Source organism: Epargyreus clarus, unplaced genomic scaffold, assembly GCF_041222505.1.
Source record: "Epargyreus clarus isolate Ecla_fem2 unplaced genomic scaffold, WU_Ecla_fem_2.2 ptg000035l, whole genome shotgun sequence".
Taxonomy (NCBI): domain Eukaryota; kingdom Metazoa; phylum Arthropoda; class Insecta; order Lepidoptera; family Hesperiidae; genus Epargyreus; species Epargyreus clarus.
Window position 1 is genome coordinate 10,119,594 of NW_027332240.1, and position 6,000 is coordinate 10,125,593.

The window sequence follows — 6,000 nt, forward strand, 5'->3', positions numbered from 1 at the left end:
TCCATATAATGTTCTACATTATGGATAGTTTGTTAAGCTTTTACAAATTAAACATTTCTATTAAAATCAAATTTATAAAAAATGAAAATTGTAATTTCAACAATTCATGTTGTTTACTTTTATATGTGGTTTAATATGCATATAGTTTTTTATTCTCAAATTATTGTACAATACTACGTCCACATTTGTTCCTATCTTCTGATAAACTTCTCAGTTTTACTCAATATTATATTATATTCAGTGGCGTAGCTACCTAGGGGCTAGGCGGGGCAGTGCCCCGGGGCCCTCAAACTCAGGGGGCCCTCGAACCCTTACCAGAAATCTCGATTGAACGGAACTTTTGGAAATTTCTCCCATTTTCAAAATAAATATGAAATGTTGCAACCCCACTTTAAACATGACAACTCAGTTGAAAGTAATTTAAAAGTTATGCCTAGGGAATTCCCCTAAATTATTTCTGTACTAGTACTTAGTTTTACCTCAACTAACTCAAGCATGGACTGTTCACCAATCATGCAAGGAAATAATGAGCAAATATGGAGTGCTAGAATGCGACCTAACGGAAGTATTCCGCCGTGGGGCCCCGGCGTTGTAAAATAGGGCCTCCCCCTCTCTTTCCGTGGGTGCCGTAAGAACCGGCTAAGGGATACGGTGCAGACCACCTATGCACAAATGTGAATAGTTTGCAGACATATGTTTTTTTGTGTTTATTTGTTAGTATATTGCGGTTTGGTAGACATATACGAGTATATATATAAATCAATAAATGTATTGATCGGCATGTTAATGCGCAATCGTATCAAATCGGGGTGCGCCGACACATGGACCCTTAATTTATTTAAGTAAGTAATGTTATGTGACAAATTAAAGGAAAAAGAAAATTTTGAAGAAAATACGTATTTTTTCGTCAATTTTTGGATCGTATCCAATCGTGGTCCTATGACGCTTTGATCTGCCTATTTTAAGAACAAATGTCCCTACAGTGAAACATTTTTGATTTATGTGGAAACGTTATACTTTTGCGAAAACTAAAGCTGGGAAAAATTGTAAATAAAATAGTTATTTAGTCAGTTAGGCCCGACCTTTATATGATAAATCCTTGACGATCCTATTTCGTTTTATTAGCCAAACCTACATCCAGTATTAATTGTAATTTGTGTTGTTACTGTTTAATATTTTTATTACCTGCCTTACACTGCACAAAAAAGGGCTTAAATAGCTTAGCATTTATAAAGTATTTGTATATTTCATATTTTTGTTTGATAAAACCTAATCAGTTTCCATAGCAGTGGGGCCCCATTTTTTTATTTGCCCCAGGGCCCTTGGTTACCTAGCTACGCCACTGATTATATTATATTAATAATATTTCTTTTTGAAAAATACCTGTAATGTTTAAAACTATGAACTGTGTTGAATCAAGACTAAATTACAATAAAACAGATCTGTAAATAAATTGTATATACGAGTATAAATACGAGTATAAATAAATCGAGAAATAGGTGCTAATGGATGTGTGTATAATTAGATAGAATTTCAATTTTAATGTTACGACTAAAATAAAATTATCTTATGTATCTTAATAGGCCTTTTGGTTGTAGACAAGAGGCCTACTTATTATTATTAGAGGCCAATAAATTATTAGCGTAAATTAATAAGAAAGAAACATAACTTTATGGCCTTTTCTGTTACTGAGGTCGTTTTTCAAATTAATTTTATATAGTGGAAGAAGTACAGATCACCTTATTTAAGACTCCTCAATAAATTGCTTAATAAAGCTCATTTGCTTATCCACAGACGTGTAATGTATCAGACAATATAATATCATTGTATACAATGATATTTGACATGAGGCTCTTCAAAAAAGGTGCAAAAAGAGCTCTCATACAAAGCCGGCGATGCATTGGCGACTCCTCTGGTGTTGCAAATGTCCATAGGCGGCGTTGACTACTTTCCATCAGGTAGCACGTCTGCCTAATCGTATGTGTATGAACGAATTTATATTATCTTCCGTAACGCGACCGCACATACAAGGTCAGTCTGTCAAAATTTTGTAAAGAAAAATATGATGTTGCCTGACACGTTAAATGTCTGAAGATGTCAATGGGGTCGTAAGTGTTTTAAATATCTAGCTCCCACTTTATATGCGATAAATACAACCAAATCAAATAAATCAATCAGTTGTTATATTATAAGCAAACTATTACTGCTTATTTCATTTATTACATAAAACATTTTATAAATTATAGCTGCTATGTAAAATATGAAATTTAAATTTTCACTGCCATTTCACGGTAATCATTATTAAATTAAATGAAACAACAACAGAGTCTTTGTAAAAAATGTAAATTGTCATAGAAGTCGTAACATTGTACATAATATGTATAATTGTATACCTAATAATATTGAATACTTACTGTAGATAGAGAAAATAAATAAATTTTGTTGGAAAGTGAGTTTTATTATTTTAATTCAATCATTTATCTAGACTGGAAGATGTTTCAAGTTCCTCCCAGTTTTTAAAAGACCATCCATGCCTTACCTGGGATATACAAACAAAAGGTTTCGACCAATCATATTTTCCTCGTAACTTGAATTATTTATATTTGTCATAATTCTCATAATCCTTATTTTTAGCCAAATAATCATCCAATTTTCGAAGAAACATAGTAATCCTTCTACTTTAGATTTCTCACACTTTAATTTTCAAAATATTTTCTTGTCTAAATTCATATTGGCAATTTTGATAGAAGTTTAAAGTTAAAGAAGTTTAAAGGTGGTAAGAACATTTGAGGTTCGGCTCCGGCGGCACCACCGCCACACCTATTTCTGCCTAATAACGGCAGTGTTAAGCGCTGCTGTGTTCCGTTTTAAAGGGTGTGGTAAGGGAGATACTTCTCCGAGGCGTTCCAGCTTAGTCCTCAGGGGAAGCGGCGCACCTGTTGCCGACCTCAGGTAGGAATTTCTGGTCCTATCTGGGGTTGATAACAGATGTCCATGGGCGGCAGTAGCCACTTACCATCAGCTGCATGCTCGTCTGCTATATATCAAATGCTCTTATTGTTCAGAGTATCAAATGGCAACAGTACCATCATAAAGACATGCCATTGATAAAGCGCTGACAACATAGTGTTATTTTGAGATTATCATAGTGATTTACCTTTGCCATGGTTGCAGGTTACATACCCCGAAAAGAAGACCATAGAATTAATTAATTAGCAAAAAAAAAATAATGTCTATAATTACAGATTCTCACTTATTGCACGACTCATGATGCGAAGCATCAGAGAGTGCTTTACGATCGAAAAAATTTAGTTACTCTTGAGATTAAATAAAACAAAAAAATTGTCCGAACCACATTTATTATTGTTCAAACACAACCTAATAACATGTTCCACAACGTTAAGTACAAATAAATACAACTCCGGGCTTATAACATTTAAATAATACCAAAGGCATCATATTGAAAACATCACGAATACATGCGAAAAGGCCCGGTACACACAGACATAGTATATAACATAACATCTTTATATAACACGAGCTGTGTCCCGATTTCACCTGCATTTAAAATTTTATACGGGGAGCCTTCATTATTTTTCTAAAATAAAAATCCTTAAATAAATATAGCCTTAGCTACTCCTTGTAAGTGCCAGTGAAAGTCTGTCAAAATAGGAAGAATCGGAAGAAAGACAGACGGACACACGGACAACGATATAAATAGTTTTTTTTTACTTTCATATCATCAGCAAAACTCTAAAACAAGTCAAAAAGTGAATATTGATGTATTTTTATATGTGAATAGCTACATCTGTGTCTACCAGACCTGACAAACACTAAAATATGATATTTGTAACAAAAATATATTAACGTAAAGAAAACCATATCTATTTAATAATAAGTAATACTTTAAAATATATAATACAATTAAAGTCCTATATTTTCACATCGCTTCAAAGTGTTGGAGTGTTACTATTTTAACACTGATTTTTCAGCTTCGAATTATTATTACCGAAAAATTATACATTACATAAAAAACAACTCTCTAAAATTATTGTAATATCAACGGTACCGTAGTTTTAGCACCAAAACTTAATTTGAATTTTGTAAAAAAAATAGAGTCAAAATTAACTTCAGATTTACTTTTTCTCAAACTATTACGAAGTAGGAAATAGTTGTAAATAATGAATTCTCATTATTTTAGTAAATAAATATAATAAAGCGCCATCTCCAGTGTTAAAATTGCAACTCAAACTATAACAACGTTTACAAGAATAAGGTATATTACGTTATAATGTATATTTTACCTACTATCTCAACTATAAACTACTCAACAGCTATTGAAAAGATTAACGTGAAAGTCGATCAAAAATACATTTAGCTAAGGGAATAGGTAAGAACGCTTAGGTAAATAGCATTAAATATGGTAAAGGTAATATGTATCGCGTTGTGGTCCCTAATAAAGTTTTATAACCAACTTCCCAAATGAGAAGTTCACTGTTCTTAAGCCGCACCGGCACATACCCAAAAAGTCACAAATTTCAAATGTGTGGATACATATTTTCCTTGGTTTGTATAGGTTTGCAATACAAATTTGTTTGCAGTTTGCGGCAAACTTATGAATTACAAACAATATCTAGTTATTTTGCAGAAATTTATATAAGTCATAAAATTAAAATATAATTCATAATCACAATCTATTTCGCAACAATCCATTACCAACGTATATAATTGTATATGTACCATGCGATATTACCACCCTCTCTCCACATAGACATTAACCGTAGCCTCACCCTTATTATGGTCATTTTGCGCAATACGCATATAGACTTTGCCGCAAGTTAGATATTACCTTTACCTTATTGTATTATACATAATTATACACTTATTTAAAGCTGGCTGTACATGGGCGTTTTCCGAATCAAATTTTCTCGAGTTACTATAGCCTAGATAACAATCCAGTATGTAATACTAATTTCTTCACTTTAATAATTAAAAAAATCTTTCCCGTATTTTACCGTAATTTAAACATTTTCTTTGTAAGAATTTTAACATAATATGCTTAATTATTAACAAAAATTTAAATACTTAAATTTGCGAGAAATTCTTTCGTAAAACGTCCACGAGTAGCAAGCTCAATAATATAATTATTATAATATGAGATTCTAATAATTTATTTATTATTTTATTATATTAATAGTAATAAATGGATAAATTTGGAATGTTAAAGAGTTGTAAACATTAACAGTAGGTAGTAACAGTCGATTATTATTTTGTATAGCAATAAATTTAATTAGATTATATTTATGATATTATTATCATGCGTTTTCGTTATATTTTGAACAAACTTTACATATTTTGATTATACTTTTACACCGTATTTTGTTTAACCATCAACCTCCTTTCTTATACACAACTAAAGTCTAACTACTACTAGTCTACTAACACACAAATCATTTTGCTTCGCCGGGAATCGAACCGGTAACTGCGTGTCATACCGGTAAACATCCGTTAGTAATAATCAATATTTACTATTAAAAGTAAAAGTTAGGAATTCACCAATTTTTGCCTACATAAATTGTTAATTAATGTGAATATATATTGGGCAAAAATTGGTTAAGATTAATTATTATTACTAACGGGAATAGTGACTACTGCGTTACTCAAATCGTCCAATCAGGTGTCTGCTGCCTGTTATAATCAACCCGTCGAATGTTATGAATACCAAATATAGAAATTTGACAATTTCTGCCTAGCATACAAACCATCCAGATTGATTATCAATAACGAAAAAGTAACAATACACAACTAACATTATATTTTTTAAGAGTTAGACTTCAGTATCTTATCTCATTACCTACATAAGACTAGCCTTTCCACCTGGATCCTATCACTAATATCCACCAATTTCACCAAGACCTCACCAGTACCAAAATATCGTTACAATTAAACTACCGTATCATACCATGACCGTGTTATGAACGTATTAAAAAACAAAAAGAA